This window comes from Leopardus geoffroyi, chromosome C2 (genome assembly GCF_018350155.1).
Source record: "Leopardus geoffroyi isolate Oge1 chromosome C2, O.geoffroyi_Oge1_pat1.0, whole genome shotgun sequence".
NCBI classification, from domain to species: Eukaryota; Metazoa; Chordata; class Mammalia; order Carnivora; family Felidae; genus Leopardus; species Leopardus geoffroyi.
In genome coordinates this window covers 81,565,993-81,585,266 of record NC_059333.1, presented here as the reverse complement: position 1 = coordinate 81,585,266, position 19,274 = coordinate 81,565,993, and the positions used below count along the sequence as shown (strand labels likewise).

At 45.6% G+C, this 19,274-nt stretch overlaps 1 protein-coding gene across 14 annotated transcripts in view; it reads right to left on the bottom strand.

Annotated features, from left to right (window-relative positions):
* Window positions 1–9,346: 9,346 nt before the first annotated feature.
* DGKG (diacylglycerol kinase gamma) overlaps window positions 9,347–19,274 on the bottom strand; it is a 213,030-nt gene continuing 203,102 nt past the window's right edge. For 9 of the 14 annotated variants that reach the window (XR_006718463.1, XR_006718465.1, XR_006718466.1 and 6 more), the window contains 3 exons: window positions 14,757–14,989; window positions 10,473–10,615; window positions 9,347–10,370 (listed from right to left, as the gene is read on the bottom strand). The gene's annotated coding sequence lies outside the window, so the exon portion shown is untranslated. Of the gene's footprint in view, window positions 10,371–10,472; window positions 10,616–12,422; window positions 12,619–14,756; window positions 14,990–15,272; window positions 17,341–18,238; window positions 18,302–19,274 lie in introns of those variants that run through there. The other 5 variants (XR_006718454.1, XR_006718458.1, XR_006718456.1 and 2 more) reach the window with 4 other exon arrangements.

The window sequence follows — 19,274 nt, the reverse complement described above, 5'->3', positions numbered from 1 at the left end:
GATAGGATTCCTTGAGCAAGAGGGAGCTAAGGTAAGTTTTGGAGTAGAGGAGTGACAAGTGAAAAGGAGAAACTTGGAAAAGATACATCGAATGGGTGTGAAGGGTGGCTTGTAGTACATCAGAGCAGAGAGGAAAGAGAAAAATAGCTCAGAGGGCTGCTGAAGAGATGGGGACAGGGAGGACCAAAAAAGCATTCGTTCTAGATGCCTCCTTGTCCTGGCCCAGAACCCTCCCAAGTGCAAATGAACAGGACTAGGTCTACCAGAAGAATGGGGAAGACTGGCTATGGGCTCCTGGCACTCTGAGTGTCTCCGAACGATTGGAATCAACCCAGCACGGCCTTCTGCTGCTGCTTTCTGCCTCTGCTAGCTTGCACAGTGGAGGGAGAACGGGGTTCTAAATTCCTCCAGTAAGTGACTAAGCTCACACCAGGCTGGGGAGGAGGCTCATATATGCTTACGTCCCTGACTCCCTCCCCCTCACACACCAGAAATTTCATCCAAGAGCCCTTCATCAAGCCTGACCGTGAATGGTAGAGGTCAATTTTGAGCTCAAGTCCAGGGTTGACAAGGAACAGAATTCCGAAGGCTGTTACATTTGTTATTTTAAAAGATTTGGTACATTATTACTTGTAAGGGAGTAGGATCGGAAGTAGAAATTGTTCTTTCAACTGGCAGGCATGCATTTCTCTCATGATACTTTAAAAAATTTTTAAATTTATGGCCTAATTCCAATCAGATATTTAATAGTCTCACTTTTTTACAGTTTCCCCCAAATTGTTTGTTTCTGTTAATTTTTAAATCAATCTTTTTAATTCACCAGATTGGGGATTTGGTCTTGGAAAAGTTTAAAAACCATTTCAAATTGTAAAATCATTATATACTCATTGTGTACAATTAGGAAAATACAAAAACGATTAAAAATTAACAGGCACCCATAATTCTAGAAATGAATACTGTTAACATTTAAACATATTTCTTCCCTGGCTTTTTTCTTCACTGTTTTACATAATGGAGATGTATTTTTTAATATATAACTTTGCATTTTGCCTAACATTATATTGGAGGCATGTCCCCAGGGCATTAAATACTCTTCATAAACTCCATTTTTAAGGTTTGCCTTGTATGCCTTCTTATGGTTATAGCATCATTTACTTGTTTCCCTCCTGTTGGAAATTAGGCTGTTTCCAAATTTTTGAGGTTAAAAACAACACTACCGTGACAATCTCTCTCTCTCTCTCTCTCTCTCTCTCTCTCTCTGTCTCTCTCCGTGTGTGTGTGTGTGTGTGTGTGTGTGTGTGTATTTTAGTATAGGTATGACTGTTGGAGATCCAGCCAGACCTTGTTGCCTGGGGGTCCAGGACCACTTCCCACTGTGAATGACAGCTTCTGGCTGAAGGAAGGGGACACCAGGGGCATCCATCTGGCCCCCGGGAGAGGCAAGAATACCCAGAGCACAGGGCTGTTGTAAACACATCAGAGAGGTCTTGTAATTCCACTCTGTAATGGGGGAATCTAAAAGATAATTCATTTTCAAAGGAAACATAGAGGCTTTCAAAAAGTCTTTTGAATTGATTGGGTTAGTATTGTGTTGCTTTTACATGTGTTAAATTTTTAAAATTACATGTTAAAAAATAGAGGATCTAATGAGGTAGAGAATAGCAGTTGCTTTGAATAACAAACTAGTAGGAATAAGCAGACATTGGCTTCCTGAAGTTCTGTGCAGACTGGCTTGCTTGGTGAAGCAGTACCCTGGGAAGCAGCTTTGGGGTCAGCAAATCAGAATTCTGACTCTAGCTGGGCTACCTTGGGCAAGTTGCTTGGCATCTCTGAGCCTTACATTCTCCACTTATGAAATGAAGCAGATGATGACACTAATATTTTTCACCCGCAGTTTGTTGAGAGGCTTAAAACACCAGCTAAGGGCCTATAAATGGCAGATAAGACTGTGCCCTAAGAAGTGACTGAGGCTTGTTCTTGAACTGGAATTGTAGAAAGGTGTGCCTGACCTCACGCCAGTTCAACCTGGAAGACTCACACTTACACAACATGGAGATGTAGCCGGGAGTCCTGGATTATGTTTTCAGAATCTGCTGCAGAGACTTAAGCCATCCCTCTTCAGGCATTTAATAAATGGTTTCATCTGTGTGCCCTGGGTTTCCATAACTGATAGTTCGACGCTGTGTTGTTGTTTTTTGTCCCAGCCTGTAAGTAGGGACAGGGCTGGGCTAAGGGAACACTGAAACATTGCATTTCTGGGTCAGATGCTTCAAAACCCTGCAATCAAACCTGAGGCCATATTCGGAAACAACTGTATCCAATGACAGCTCATTATGGAAGGTTCTGAACTTCTAAGAATTCCCTAGTAGGAAACAAACAAAATACAAAGATCGCTTCCTAATTTTCTGCCACTAGGAATTGTTTTTCTTCCCGACTTCTTCAATCATTCTGCATGTTTGTTAAAATGTAGGCACACTGATCCATGGTGTGTGTGATGCTTGGGTGGGCAGAAGGCTAGCTGAAAGCAGGCCGGGGAGATGGAGGAAGTCTGGTTTAAAGCACACACGTTTCTGGGAGGTATACTCTCCATTAATTAACCATGGAAATCAAGTAAAGTTTTCTGGTGTGAGTGTGCATCGATGTGTTTTCACAAGTTTGGCTCTTCCTAATCTCTGGAACGATGGTGAAGAGAATCTTATGACCTGGCATGTCTGGGATCCTGAGGCCCATGGGAGGGTTTTTTTGTTTTAAGATTTTATTTATTTAAAAAAAAATTTTTTTTAACGTTTATTTATTTTTGAGAAGAGAGAGACAGAGCATGAGCGGGGGAGGAGAGAGAAAGAGGGAGACACAGAATCCGAAACAGGCTCCAGGCTCTGAGCTGTCAGCACAGAGCCCGACGCGGGGCTCGAACTCACCTACCATGAGATCATGACCTGAGCTGAAGTCAGACGCTCAACCAACTGAGCCACCCAGGCGCTCCTTAAGATTTTATTTTTAAGTAATCTCTACAACCAACATGGGGCTTGAATTCACAACCCCAAGATCACATGCTCTACCGATAGACACAGCCAGGCGCCCCTGGAGGAGGAGGTTTTATTTAGAAATGTTCAAGGGGAATCTTAATATCCAGTCTTCATTTGCCCATCTCTCTGGGAAGGAAAGAGTTACACCTCCCGCCCCCACCATGGACATTTTATTTTTGCAGTTCTTTGAAGTGCCCTCAGAGAGCTAAGCATCAGGCTGAAGGCAGCTCTGTGTATCTTTGCAACAGATTAGAACATATTCACATTTTATTTGCTCACAGAACAAATATTTCCCTTGGAATGAAACTGAGGCAGTGAAGCAGGATCAGGCAGGACTAGCCACAAAAGACAGCCCCCCCAACCCCCAGGGCCAGGCCGACTCAGGGCCTACACCCGTGGTTCTCCCTCTCACCTCATTGAGGCCCTATAGACCCATAGTGATTGATTAATTGAGTCATTTGTTCATTTGGAAATAATGATTGAGCCCCCACCATGAACCAAGGACCGTGCAGGTTGCAGAAATAAAAAGAGAAACAGACTCTGTCCTCACAGGTCTCAGAGTCAAGTAGGGGAGATATGTTTGTATGTGTGTATCTCTAATCAAGGCGAAAGAGACAGGTCTTCAGAACTCACGAGAGCCAATGTTTTGAGGTGGATACTTATTCTGTTTGTGTGTTGGGGGTGCATAAGGGTGGGGGGACCAGTGGAAGGTGTGTGACACAGTGTGCTGTGTAGGTGCCTCTGTGTGTGCGTGGGGGGGTATGTGTACATGCATGTGTTTGTGGTGTGGGGGTGCTGTGTATGTGTGCAAGGGAGTCAGTGTATATGTATGTGTTAAGTGATGGTGGTGAATATGTGAGTATGCGGTAGTGGTGGTGATATGTATGCATGTGTGATGCTGCTGTGTATGTATGTGTATGTTGTGTGTGTGTGTGTGTGTGTGTGCAGTCTACTTATTTCTATGGCGGTGGTAGGACTGAGAGAGGGAAGGCCTATTGTTAAAGGAAGGTGGGGAGGAGCTGGGTGGTGGTGACAGGGAGTGGGGAGGGCCCAGCAGGCAGAGGAGCTGTGCCAGAAAAGGCCTGGGGATGAGAAGACTCTAGAAGGGATGTGTGAGGGGAGGGTGAACGGTCAGAAGTAAGCTAGAAGGGAGTATTTAATTCTGATAACTGCTTTTTGATCCAGACAATGGCAGTTTTGCTTTCTTCCCCAGATGTCCCTCTTCCTGAGCTTACGCGAGGATATTGGTTAAAGGAACCGTTTCCTTCCCTGAAGATCAACCCCAGCTAAGACTCAGTCCTCAGGACTGAATCTCTGAGCGCTGACTGGGCCCCTTCTCTACCTGGGCAGCTGCACTAGGCATGGTTCAGAGCTCTTCCAGCCTCCCGAGCTCTCAAAATAGCAAAAGCAGATTCTGCTGGGCTTGGGGCTGAGGAGGTGTAAAGACTGGAATCCCTGAGGCAAAGGTCAGAAGAAGGTGCGGAGTCCATCTACCAACTGGAAAAGCAGGGGGATTGCTGGCTTCCTCCTAATTCACGGGCTACCCTGGCTAGATCTGCATTTTGTGGAGCTTTTTAAAGAACAAACAAGGAGGCAGATGGTAGGAGCTGGCTCCTTTTCTCAAATTTTGGTTTGCTTTTCATTACTTTTCCCTCTCTCGATAGGGACAAAGCTGCTGCATGATTAAAACTTGGCCAGATAAGAATGATTTCTTTCCATTTTATTAGGCAAGGAAAGCAAACCAACATTTACAGAAGATCTAATGTTTGCAAGATACATATCATCTTCATAGGTACTTCTGAGGTAAATATTATCATCCCCATCTTCTAGATGAGGAGGTCAGGGCTAAGAGAGGTAAGGTAACTAGCACAAAATCACTCCAAAACCTCTGTGAGCTCCCCATGACTGGTCACCTCGCTGACATTTGAATCCCAATCTGTTTGGCACTAACATTGGGCTCTTCTCATATGCTTCCGGAAGGTTAGGAGGAAGCAAGATACAGTGAAACGATGATGTGTTTTATTGTCAGATATGTAGGTTCAAACCCAAGGTCTTCCCTGTACTGCTTCCATATGTGAACTTCCATCCCTTCCTTCCTCGTCAAATGTTCATCAAGGATCTATGCTATCCGTTGTCCAACACGGAGCCGGAAACATGCTAGTTAACTCCACAGTCCCAGCCCTCCTAGACCTCCAGTCTGATGGCTAATGCAGACCATGAAACAGGCAATGACAACATAGTCTGAGAAGGGCTGTGATGGGGAAGCACCAGATTTGGTGGGAGCACCTAGAACTTCTCCGTCTGCTACGGCAGCCACTCACCCCAGGCTAGTGCTGCCATATAAAATAAATACTGGGTTTTGAAGACTTGGGACAAAAAAATGATGTAAAGTATTTCATTAACTATTTCAGAGTATTTGAATTATTCATGTTATTTAAAATTATTTTAAGTATTTGAGTACTTGATTATTAAGTCATGAATACTTTTATATCGATTACGTGTTAAAATGATAATGTGTGGGAAATCCTGAATTAAATAAAGTTATTACAGTTCATTTCACCTGTTCCCTTTTACTCTTTTTACGTGCCTGCTAGAAAATTTAAGCTTACCTATGTGGCTCACGTTATATTTCTATTGAACAGCTTTGCTCCAGAAGAATAAAAACATGGGATCAGATTTCTTAGAGCAACGATCCGAGAACATTTGCCATGTGACCTCCCCAGGAAGGTGCACAAGAGATGCATAACATGTTCTCTCCCTTCTCGTGTCATGGAATGCCACTGTTCATGGTGGGACCGTTGGTCCTCTAACAACAGGGAGAGGGTGTCTGGTGACAGCAGTAAGGCTTCTGGCTCAGCCTCCTTGAGGATTTCTTAGTCTCTGGGTCCAGCATCTTGAGAAGTAACTGTTGTAATCCTTTCTTCCCCTCCCCCGCCCCCAAGCCCCAGGGCTGGCAATCAACTGAAATAGATGTTGCTTAACACCATGGCCCCCAGCCTTCTTTGCTTTTCTTTCTTGTAGCAAAAGAAAGCCATGTGAAATATATGGAGTGAAATCTGATGTTCAATATAGTCATTGGATTAAAAGAGAAGATGACCCATTGGATTAACAAGAAGGTCTTTTCCTACATTAGATTCAGGAAACTGGGAAAAGTCTTGGGAACGGACTAGTCCCACTCAGATGTGGGGCTATGAGAGACTAAGCGGTTTGCCTAGGGCAGCAGAGCCCCCAAGGTGGGTGGGGCCTGGAATCCAGTCTCCCCTTCCTTACCCACACCATGCCGCCCATTCTTCTCTGAGATGCTCCTTTTCCAGCTCCTTCCTCCCAGAGACTCCCCTTGTTCGGTGCTTCATCCTCTTCTGCTGTTTTCTCTCTCTGACCCAGTGTCTCCCCTTTAATGATGCGGGGCGGCAGAAATAGGAGTCAAAAAGACCGAGACGGGGCTCAAGGATGGGTGCACACTGACAAGACAAAATGGAACGGAAAAAAGAAAAAGATTTTGAACAGACACTAGCAAACGAAGCCAGGGAGGCTGCCTTGGCCTTAACAGGAGTTCAAGTGAAAAGACAACATGGGTGTGTGTGGAGGAGCAAGGATTTGGAACCACAGACTCCGGGCTTGAGGCCTGGCCGTGCGGCCTTGGAAAAACCTTAGCTTCCTCATCTCCAATCACCCTCCCTGGGCCGTGGTGAGGAGTCAATGAGACCGCGTTTCTGAAGGGACTTTGTGATCCGTGAAGCACCACCCCAATGGTAGTTACTAGCATTCGCTGGAAGGGAGAGATGTCAGCTGTGAGAGCAGGATGAATTAGCAGAGCCATTCGGCTGCCAAAGAAAGCGAATGCGGAGTCCAGAGTGAGGGACGTGGCTTTGCACTTGTCCGCCCTTTTCTGGGGCGCTGCGCTCAGCTCTGGGAATCACATTTTAAGAGGGATCTTTGGCAAACTGTTGTTGTTCTAGAGAAAGTTGTAAGAATAGCTTAGGGTCTGACAGTCACGACATATAAGGGATGATTTAAGGATTTAGAGGATGTTTAGTCTGGAGGGGGGGGGGGGAGAGAAAGAGGACTAGGTTACTGTTCTCAGATACCTGCACGCCTTCCCACAGAAGAGGTGACATGTATTTTGCATTGCCAGTGGCCAAGCCAGGGAGTCAATGGGATCGGAGTCAATGGGAGGCAGACTTCGGGTGCAATAGGAACCTATCCAAGTCTCAGAAAACTGCTCCTGAAGGGGCTCTCTGGGAAGATGGTGGGCTGCCTTTCAAAGAAGTCTTCAGGCAGGTGGCTGTGGGCAGGACAGGTGCTGTGGTGCGGGTCTTGCTCTGGCTGAGAGGTCAGACTCCCGGCTGTCTGCAAACCCTCCAATTCCCAGACCACCACTTTCCTTCTAATCTCTCTGATGTTTTCTGATCTTCCATCACCACTCTGGCTGTCTTTGACTTTCTGCTGCCTCTGTGAATGCCTTTAGGGTTTTAGATTCAGAAATATTTCTGTAATAATTGATAGGCTGGTTTAATGGAAGGTAGGAGGAAAGAGCATTTAAAAACAAAGGGAGTTTTGTTACTGTTAAAGGCACACAGTAACCTGTGAAGTGGGGGAAGGAGAGGAAACACAGTCCCATGTGTTAGAAAATCTTGTAAATGCGACAGCAAGTGGCTTATTCTTCGCTATTGTTTAAAATGCAAACACAAATGCTAAGGGCCTTTGTTCTTGAATGGACCAGCATTTTCCTTGTTTACACAATTCTTTCCCTAGCTACAGAGATTGGAGAGAATTCTCACTATAAGAGTTGTATATCATAAACCACTTTCCGGATTCATAACCTAAATGTTTTGCAGATTCGGTTATATCAAATTCTGGACAGGAGGGGTTTCCTTGATTTCTTGACTCCAGAAAAGCCATCCTCCTGGGGAAAATATTTTTCACGCATAGTTAGTGTCGCAGTGGGGAGGGTGAGAATGGAGCCGGATGTCCCCAGTTGAGCGGCTGTGGAGCTATTTCCAGTATTTCGTCCTGCCCCCGGGAGCAATTACGCATCTGTCTCACAGGGCCCCACCTCAAACATCCCAACCGTCATTTCAGAAACCTCCACCTAGACTCTAAGGCACAAAATAGAACTCGGGCAGATCCAGGTGGAAAGGGGAGGGGATGGGTAGGAGTGAGTAACATTTTGGTTAGGCTCCCTGAGGCCAGAGTCCTTGCCCAGCCCTGAGGGTGACAGCAGGGACGTGGAGAAGACAGACTTCAGGGCATGGGTTCTGGATCTTTGGGAACATTGTTGGTCAACTGTGGCAGGAAGAACCTGGAGAGGCAAGGAGACAATGGCTCTTCAGATCCTGGGACTCCCTGGGAAGGCCAGGCTGGGCAGGGCAGTGGGGACAGACAAGGCAGCCTCCTCCTGAGGCTGCTCCTTTGTAGCCTTTTACCGGAGGCTTCGGAGTTGAGCCCACACCTCCTTGCTTAGCCCCACCCAGGTGTGAGTCTGAACCCCTGGCTTGGGACCGCTCAGCCCGGGGACTAGCTGAAGGACTCTTCTCGGGGTCTACATTCTGGGGTGAGGGGCCGGCCACCTCTGATGTGAAGCCCATGGCCTCGCTTCATTCCAGACATGCTTCCTTTCCGGATCTCTTCTATCTCACGGCGCTCTTCCACAGCCTCCAGTTTCTGAGTTGTTCCAAAGCCCTGGCTTGTCTCTGTCCTTCCAGTGGTCCTGTTCTCCCAGCAGGGTGAGGTGCGGTGGCCGCAAGGATGTATGTACCAACCCAGCTTATAAAAGATCAGATTTGAGGCTCCTACTCTCAGGATCTAGGAGGTCTGACAGGGGCCCAGGAATCTGGACCTCGGGTGTTTCTGAAGTAAGTAGTCCATGCCCCACCCCCCTCCCTGCAGAAATACTAGTTTAAAGGAAAGAGCAAGAATATATGGGATATGAGACAAGAACCGGGTGACTTACTGTGTTACTTGTTGAGCAAGTTAATTACCGTTTCTGAGCCTTTGTTTCCTCATCTATAAAACGCTAATCACTTCAGAGGGGAGTTTTCAGATATCAGTGAAATGATGTGCATGAAATGTTTGGTAAAGCCTTATTTAATAGGACTTTTGGCTTCCTCTCCCCCTCCTCCAGCACCAAGAAAGTAGTAACGGAGAGTTTCCATTCTTCCTAGTCCCGGCACATCAGTGGAACCCCTGGCAGTGCGCACCTGTGAATAGGCTACCCGGGAGTCTAGAGGAGCATGCTCGTCTCCAGTGCTCTGTGGCTGATCAGACAACCCAGATTTCTCAAGCGGTGGCTTGAAAAGAAACCACCCAGAGGTCAGAGGTCAGCTACCCGCTGTCACTTTTATTTGTAGTAAACCACAGAGTGAGGACACACATATACACGGTACATTACAGAACAATGTACGGCACTCAATGCAGGCAGACAGGCAGGCTCGAGCAGGCGGCCACCACTACGAACAGCATATCTATGGGTGGAGGAGGCTGTGGAGGTGGATGGACCACGAGCGAAGGATCTGGACCCGGCACTGTGTTACCTAGTTACTGCCTCAGTCTCGGCTGGTCGAGTCTGCATTTATGGGCCGTGGTTGAGGTGCGTTAGGACCTTCTGCTTCAACCTATGCCCAGGGTCACCCCCAAACACTGAGGTTTAGCTAAGTTCTCTAAGAGGAAGTGGCGCTTTTCCACTGGTGGGAATGAGTTTTCTCCCAACATACTGGCGATGAGAAAGGGGAAGATAGGTCTGATACACAGAAGGGAAGATGTTTACACTTCAGGGATCAAGTATGTGTGTTTGTATATGTGTGTGTGTGTGTGTGTGTGTGTGTGTGTGTGCGTGTGTGTGTGCGTGTGTGTGTAAAGGTGGAGGGCTTATCAAAGAGTTTCCTCATAGAGTTTTTTTCATATTGGTCCCCCAAATCTGCTGATTTCTGAGCCTGATAAATCCTTAAGAGGGAAGAGAAGATTCTTGAAGTGGCCAGGAGTAGCCCTTCAGGGTAGCAGGGCTGGGGGAAACCTTGGGCCTGGTGGGAGACCCATAAGAACAAGGACCCTGCCCCCTCTCCTTTGGCCGCAGCATTTACCCCAGGTAAAGGCAAGATCATTGAAGAGGGAAAGTCTTTAGAGCCCCCTTGTTTGGTAGACAGAGAAAGAGAGGCCCCAGAAGGCTAAAGGACATGCCCAAGGCCATGTGGCTGAGACAGGACTGTAGCCTACTCCCCATGTTGCGCTTGTTTCCCAGGCAGGGTTTCATCCCTCACACCATCCTGGCATGTGGAATGGCTCCCTTCCACAGCAGCCTCTATGGGACAGTTGCCAGAATTTTCCAAGACAGGAGGGTCTTGTTTTCTGTAGAGAAAGAAAAGCATCCATCAGAAACCACACCTTAGCAGTGGCTTCTTTGGGATTATGATTACTTGCTAACAATATCACTTTCTCTGAGGTATCTACCGAGCGTTGAGGGTGATGGTACACAGAGGCACAAAAGGTTGCTTCTTCTCTTTCTGTGGAAGAGGGCAGCTGTGCTATAAGCTGGGTCAGCAACATGCTGTAGGACCTTCTTCTCTTTAGTCGGATCTCTTGCCTCTTGTCATCTGGAGAAGAAAGGAAGGAAGAAAATGGTGCAGGTTTTGAAATCTGCCTCCTCATCAGGCGACCCACCTGCTAGGCCCACTACCCACACTGCCTCTATCAGCTGTAAGCAATCTTGGCAGGTTTGTGCAGATCAAAAAGGGCAACATTTGGAGCATCAGGCCCTGTCCAAGTGTAGACCTGGCTTGCCTCCTAACCAGAGGCCTGGAAAAACGGCTCTGGAGAGGAATTCTGCATATAGTGGCATTGGAGCCAGAGCTGAATGACCACCATTTGTTATTCAACTACAATCGACAGAGCACTGACATTGTGCTATGCTAGCTACCAACTCTGTGTGCAAGGCTGAACTTGATGACATGGAAGGAAGAGCCTTTCCAACAATAGGGGGCTGACTCCAAAACTCCCTGCTCAATGAACTTTTTGTGTTAATTGAGGTAGTTGATCAGAAATCACAACTCCAGTAGGGTTATACTTGTGGGTTCTTTCTTATTCTCTTTTTGTTGATTTCACAGAAACTAAACCTACTGAATTGCTATGGTCTATGGTCCTTTCTTTGTTCCTGGTTCTATTGTTTTCATACTGAAGCTCATATCCTCTGGTCTGGGATGTTTGGCTATGCTGTTTTGCATTAAACTCCTCAGTGGTTCTATACCCACAAAGGTGCTTTAGGCCTGAGACATGACCCAAAAGGAAAAGAAAAAGGAGCGTAGTATTGAAGAGAGGGGTTTCAGTTAGGCATTGGAGATAATTTCTTGATGTGGAGAAGCTGTAAGACACTTGAATACATTCTGAAATTGGGCTCGGGATGATGTTCTCTGATCTTTCCTGGGCCTTTTCAGCACAGACTTGCCTGGAGATAACAAAGTGGGCAAATGTCCCCTTAAGATCCCTATGATCCTCTGATTTTATGTATGAAAGCTCTAAAAATAGAATCATAGGAGGAAAGGGAAGAGAAACATCATGAGAATAAAAGAAAAAGGAAAAAGTGGAAGAAGTGGGCATTGCAGGTGGGTGCAGGTTGGGAAAAGCAGCATGTGCTGGGAAATGGCTGAGAAAAAGCAAGACAGCCATGTTGAAATACGTTAAGAAGTTAGGGTACAGTGCCTGGCAAATCAACATTGGTTAATAACACAGTATTTATGGATGAATAAATGAATAAATATATGAACCGCCCTCTCTGGCCCCAACCCACGGGTGGGAAAACGGAGACATAATCTGACACTCGCTCAAGTCCCTCCTGCTCCTTGGTGTCAGGTAGGAAGGGGTGCTGGCCCCAGGAGAGGAGTAGAATAATGCTGAGCAGGGAGAGGAGAGCGCATCTCCCCACCTGCCTGTGGGCAGGAAGCATCCTGGGGTTGGTCATAGCCTTGAGGCTCTGGAAGGAGAATGAGAAGGCACAGGCTGAGCTCCCCGTGTTGTCTGGCACTGCCCTGAGCTGTCCAGGCCTGGAGCCACTGGGGAGGCACAGTGGAGCCCATCATGGCCAAGGGCCCCCTGGCTCCTCCCTCTCCTTTTCTTCCCTCAGCTGCAAAAGAAGAACCAAATCCTTTCTCTCTTGGGAGCCGTGTAAAACACCCACTGAATTTGTTGGTTGGACTCATGACCTTCCTTTACTTTCTCTCTCTCTCTCCTCGCTTCTCTTTGAGTTTCCAGAATGCAGTTCCCAAACGTTTCCCCAAAGTTTCTTTCCTCCATCAAGAAAATGAAGTCTGGGGAAGGATAGGAGTTTTCGCCAAGTCCTCTGGAGGCAGGATCAATTTCCTGCCAATGAGAACACCTGAAAGATCTGCATAAATGTTTTATTTTTACCTTTGAGGGAAGACAGGAGTTTCCATCCATTCTGTCTCTCTCTGCTCTAGACCCTGCTCACAAACATCTCAGAAGGGACACCTGAGCTGTAGTCCTCAGAGATGTCGAGGAGGCTTCGGCCCTTATTGCTCTCATGGCTCCACTGCAGGGACGGAGGCCATACAGCCTCCTCATGGAAAAGAACTAAGACAAGGGGCTCAACACAAACAGGTGAGTTCTTTTAGATACTATTTCTCCCCCTCAGGAAAACTGTGCCAATTTGAATCACTGGGCTATAGGAAGGAACGCTGTGTTTCCTCCTCCCTGCTACAAAACTACTAATGAACAGGAGTACACATAGCCCTCTCTGTTCTGGGGAGATAGAGAAAAGAAAACTCACATTGCCTAGACAAGGCAAATGTGAGCATGCTCCCGGGAAGGCCTGCCAAGAGCTCTTATATAAGCTCCAGTGAGCTCATGTGTTTTCTCGCCCATCAGCGGATCCTGGGCTTCAGGGCCAGGGGTTAGGCTGGAGGAGGGAGCTCAGGAAAGACTGTGTTCTTCCAAAGAGGGGGCGCTCTGGGAAGAAAACATGTTCCTCCTCTCAGGAGGATGAAAACAATTTTCATTGCCGAGTCAGTCAACATAGACTTGCATTCCTTATGGCAGCAACGTCAGGACAGAAGAAGGTGGTGCTTGTTCTTATGAACCCCATGGGGGAAGCGGTGGTGTGGTGGGGTGTTTCATAAGTCAAAAGAAATGTAGATATGCACTGGGGCTATGGATGAGGAACCTTTTCCTCCCAATGTGTGGAAAGCCAGATGGGTGCTCAGTTTGGTCCACCAGCCACAGACTGGGTATCAGGCCTTAGTTTCCAGTCATTGCCACCATGTAGGCTGTTTTGAATTGGAAACGTATTTCACTTACTGAGACAGGCTGAACATTCTGGAACCTACTGTCACTCATTTTGCCTGCTTCCCTTTTGTTTGACGGAATCACTGAGCCGGCAGACTTTTGCAAGCAAACTACCCAACCACCTTGCCCACCCTCTTGCCCAGAACATCTGCAGGTAGCCTGCCCTGACCCCAGCACAGAGCAAATGGAATGATATCTGCTTCTTTTACTCTTTGCCTATTGAAAATGATATCTTACCCCACATAAGTGAGCCAACGCTTCTCAAACAAGCTTCCCAGACGTTCTCTCAGGAGTTGACACACTTCCAGTTCAGTTATGCCCCAGTGGAGGGGGAGGACCTGTCTGTACATCTCAGCAGCTTACCCCACCCCCACCCCGCACCCACACCCAGTCTAGCGCCATGTTTCTCACAGGGTGAGGGCAATAACTACAGTTGTCTTTTATACGATTAAATGAATCTGCAGATACAGTGTTTTACCTGTCCCAAATAATACTGTGCCCAGTCTTTCTGTAACTATTAATGTTTTAAACAATTTTTAATTTCAAAAATAAGAACACGCATTGTTCAGGTAAATTTCTACCTCCCCCAAGTGCTTTGCATTTTCTCTCTGGCATCACTTAGTGCTTATAACACTTTCCCACTTTGTGTCTTTTGAGGATTTAGTTAATGTGCTGTTTCCTCTTTCCAGATCAATCAGCTAAGACCTTCCTTGGGTTCCACCCAAAACTTTCTCTTCATGAGTGTGTGAGCGATGTCCTGATTAACTTCTTTTTTAGAATATTTATTTACTTTTGAGAGGGAGAGAGAGAGAACATGAGTTGGAGAGGGGTGGAGAGAGAGGGAGACAGAGAATTTCAAGCAGGCTCCAAGCTGCCAGCACAGAGCCTGGCATGGGGCTCGAACTCACAAGCCATGAAATCATGACCTGATCCGAAACCACGAATCGGATGCTTAACCAACGGAGCCACCCAGGGCCCCTATCCTGATTAACTTCTATGTGTGACAACAGGATTCAGACAGTTGAGGAACAACCGAGCTTACCAGAGCACCCTGACATCTTCTGAGAGCAGAGTGATACACACAGCCTTTGACACATAAGGAAGGATCCCCAACAATGATATATGCATGAGTATTTTGGTGTGAGATGTCATGACACCTGTAATTTACTTTCCAATACTTCAGTAAAAAAGTATGAAACAAATATGGCAAAATGGTAAGAACTGTTGAATCTTAAGTGACAGGTAGAAGTGTTCTCATTATATTCATGACTCTATTTTTCTATGTGTTTGAAAATGTCCGTAATAAAGAGAAATTACTCCCAGATACTCTAATTCAAGGAAGTATGTTTAACCTGGGCAGGTGGTGGGAGCTTTAGGAGGCTGACAGGGAGATGGTGGGAGGTGGGGATTACTTACTCTTCTTAGGTTTATTATCATTACCTTAATGCCTGGTGGGAGCAGAGAGTGATGACAGCAAACCCCAAACAGCAATTTTAATGATATCCTCTGTTCTTAACACCTTCCATGATGTATGTTGCTCTGAGTTAAAAGATCTAGTTAGTTCTCAATCCTTTCACCTCAAAGATGTTGGGGAGAGAGGAAATATTCATCAGGAAAAATTTTCTTTTCTTGAAGATCGTGCCATTTCCTGGTGACCTATTAGTACCAGTTTTCTTTAAAAAATAAAAAAGACAAAAAAGTCACTTCGTTAATTACTTTGAAAGTACTGATGTTTAATCCCTCAGCAGAAAATGCACACTTCCTGGAATCTTTTTCTGGATTGCCATTTATATTGTGAGGTTTAGAAGTGCACTTCCTTTTGTCTCATCTAAGGTAAAAAGAAATGACCATTTTATCATCCCTCACCTCGTAGTTCTTGCTAACGTTCCATTTTTAAAAACAATTTTTTTGTTTTTTTTGGAAAGGAAAAAGTTCAACATTTTTTTTTTTTTTTTGCATCATTCCAGAAGCAGTCTTTTTACTCCAAATTATGATTCATCCAACAGATTTTTAAAAGGACATTTTGGATCTCTTTTCCACCTTTAGGTATCAGTTGCTAAATTCTGAGGCTTGACCACCTGACCTCATTTCACTTGCTCCTGATCTTTAATATGGTCTCTGTGTATCTTTTCAGATGATCTTTCATATTATGTGAACACCCTGATCTGGTGAGTTCTTTACCAGCTGTTCATTGTTGGCTGGATGCTGTCTGAGTAAGGTCCTAGGACACGGCCCAGCTGGCGCGTTGGAGAGAGGGCCTAAGAAGAAGGGAGGGTGAAGTATGCACACACCTTCCACAGCCCAGGTCCACTCCTTCTCAATGAGCCTCTGTGGCTGGCCAAGTGAGTGCTGTTTCCCACCCCAGCTTCGTGGACTCAGATTTCCAGGTTGAGAAGGAAGTCCGCTGAGTCGTGCACAAGGGATCGGTTTGGGGTGGTGAATCCCTGCCACTACGCTTGAAGCTCAGAGTCATCAGCAGTGGCAGTGAGGTGCAAACATGGCTTTGAAGGCAGATACTGACAGATCCGAATCCTGGATCTGCTGCTATGAGATCTGCTCCGTGTCTCAGTCCTTGTTTGTCAAGTAGGGAGCTGTATACCACCCACTTCAGGAGAGTTCCTGTGAAGTTTAGCAGTGGTCATAAAAGTAATAGGCTTTGGACTGCACAATAAATGATAGTTATTTAATAAGAGTTTCATTAATGCCTGGACATGTCCCACATATTACCATTAACTCAGCTTTAAGCTGCTTTTTTTTTTTTTAAAGGATTTGTCAGTCCTTTCTTTCATTTTGAACTATAGTGCTCAGCTTCCTTGCCCAAATATCTGCTAAAAAACCCAGTTCTCCATGTCTTTTCATCTTCTGAATCTGTACCTTATTATGCTGATCTCTCACTGTGTTGTAACTCCGCTTCTGTGCTACCTTTTTATTCTTTGTCCATTCTGACCTGATGGCTAAGAAGTAGATTGCAAATATTTCTGTCTTTCTGTCCAAGTTGAATTTCATATTTTCTGAATCATGAAACTGCCCTCCATGTGACCTAGAAAGCCCTTTGATGATCCATATTTAGCTGTGTCCATCATTCAACAGATGTCTGGGTAGTTAGAGGCCCCCATGAGCTCCCTCTACATCCTGTGGTTTCAAGTTCCTGAGCTGTTAGTTAAAAAGCTTTCATCACCTCTACCCCCCCTTCCCCTATCCATTCCAGGATACAGGGACAGATACCCACTTTAGCTATTCATTCATTTAACAAATATTTACTCATTACCTACTATGTGCTTGACATTGCATTATATGTTCTCTTCTTTGCTTCCAAATTGCATTTTCCTAACTTGACCAATTTACAGTTGTCCTCATGTTTTCTGATTATTTCTCTAGGATCTGCATGGAACATCCAATCATATGGTCTCTCCTGGTTACAGTGTTTCCTGACCCTTGGGAGACTTGAAGGCTTAACTGCAAACCCTGGTGCCTTGCTATGATGCACCTGCCACAGCATCCACAGATTTTAGGATAACGTAGGTTCACCGTGGGCTCCATCGAAGGGAATTTAGCTAGCAGATGAGGCTGCAGGGCTTGGCTTGCCATTCTGCACCATGGACATGAAGAATAAAGTGGTAGCCAGGGTAGGTACCCAGCAAGTTAAGCAGCTTATTTCCAAAAACCCTTGGTTTTCTATGTCCCTGGATTCCTACAGAGATCCCCTTGAGGAAAGATGCCTGTCTGCTTTTTGAGCTCTCTGGATCTTCCCATTAGATAGCTTCTCTTGGCATCTGAAAGGCAGCCTGCCATTCTGTTCTCCTGTGGAATACAGATGGCCCAGCCCACGCCTATCACTAATGAGGATCACATGCAGAGCCTTCTTGCTGGAGGCTCCCTTCAACAACCCCAGCCCTCCTTCCTTGTGCAGGCCAGTCACCGTTGACCATGGCATTTATGTCTGAGAAGACAGCTTGCTGCTCTCCCACTCACAGAGTTGGGTAGAAAATCTATTAGGTAGCCCCGAGAAGTGCATCCCATTCACCTAGAATTGGAAACATTGAAGACTAAGTTTTGGCTGTCAATTTGATTGCAAAGTTGAGGTTTGAGGTTCCAGCTGTCCACAGAGGCTGTTGAGCTTAAATGTGAACAAGCACTGAGAGTTCTTCAGTAGGAACATGATTAGAGGGCTACACAGAGGTGGACCTGATAGATCAATTTGCCCAGCGCTGTGTAATCTCACCCAGAATGATAGTGGGATTGGGAACAGATAAGAATGTTAAAAGCACTAAAGTATAGTAGAAAAAACATACATTTTCGTGAGACAGATTCATGTCAAGTCTTAGCTGTTACCACTTACTATCTGTTTGAACTTGGACAAGGTGGTTTACCTTACTACGCACTAATACCTTTATCTGTGAAATAAGTACAATGCTCCTATCGTAGGCTGTTCTGAGGATTAAATGGGACAGCACATGGAGGCCTCAACGTGATGCCTTGTATCCAGTAAGCAATAAGTGGGCATTCCCTTTCCTGTCTCCATTTCCTGCTTTCTCTCTACAGTAAAAAAGTTGAAAGATACACTCCAGTATGATGGGACATCAAGGTGAGCTATAAACAATGGCTCCATGTGAAATTCTATACAATTCTGCTCTGTTGTTTTATGTAAAACTTGATTGCTATTTCACATGTGGGATAGTTTATTTTTCCTTGTTATTGCAAGTCAGATGCAGGCCCGAAATTTGTGACTAGAAGAGTTCCACACTGCTACAATGGACCCCAACAGAAAAACAAAATCTCTTTTGATTTGAATACTGAACCCCATTCCTTTAACACTCCAAGCTACTGAGAAGAGATAACTACCACTAGCTATCCTCGAGGATGTCAATGATTCTGGTCAATTTTGCCATGTATTAAGTGTGGTCTAACTGATCAGTACCCACCGATCCAGAAATCTCTCCAGGAGTCATTTTCATTCTTTCAGAAAACAAGGGACACTGAGGCTGCTGTTCAAAAGGAAGTAATAGATACTGTTTTAACATTGATGCTTACAAAAACAGTTCTGATTGCTTTTTGGACAAGGTAGATCAATCACTGCTAGTTCCCCACCCAACCAAGTCAAGGCCTATCCTATAAGAGCAGGTAACTCTTCTTCCCCCCAGAAAAAGCCTTTTCCATATTAGGCCAGTTCCAAGAGCAGTCATTCAATTGAATAAAAATCAACCTCTCTATAACTGCATTGTTTAGACCTGATTCTTTTCTCTGGAGCTACACAGATAAAGTCTGACCCCTGGAAGCTATCATGTTTCCCCCAATCCCTTCCTCACCCATGGGACAAAGAGTCCAGATCCTTGATTCTTACTTGAAGAATGTAGACGGGAACAATCACAGAGCAGAAACTAAACAGTGTCTTAAGAATGGAGGCTACTTCTCCTAGAGAAGTACTTTTGGGAATATTATTGCTGAGGACGGTTACTTGCATGTTCCTATCCCCACTGAGGACAAAAAGAAGAAATTGTGGGCGTAAGGCAGTGTTTCTAATCTGTTGATGTTGACAGACAAATAAAGGACTCTATGGTTCTTCATGGTGAGTTTTTAGTGTTAGGCCTCTCTATGTCTCTCCCAGAAAGGGAGCTAGTACTTGATCACGGAACTCTGTTTTCATGGAGCATTTTATGGCTACTAGCATTTTGCGAAACACATCTTAGGAAATTATGGTCTCAGATATGCTGTGGGGACTTAGATGTTTGAAATAACTTCCTGATTGGTTATTGTTAGATCCTGGAACTGGTGGCCAGGGAACACTATGAAGTTTCCTTCCTTGGAGGTTTGGTGGACTCTTCCACCCTTCCTCCCTCCCCTCTCCCCTCCTCTCTACTTTTGATATTAGCATTAGGCACCCACTTGCCTGGGAGTGTTGAGATGTAGGCCTGGGACATAGGGAATCTGGAAGTCTAGATCCTTCCCATCCCCATGATT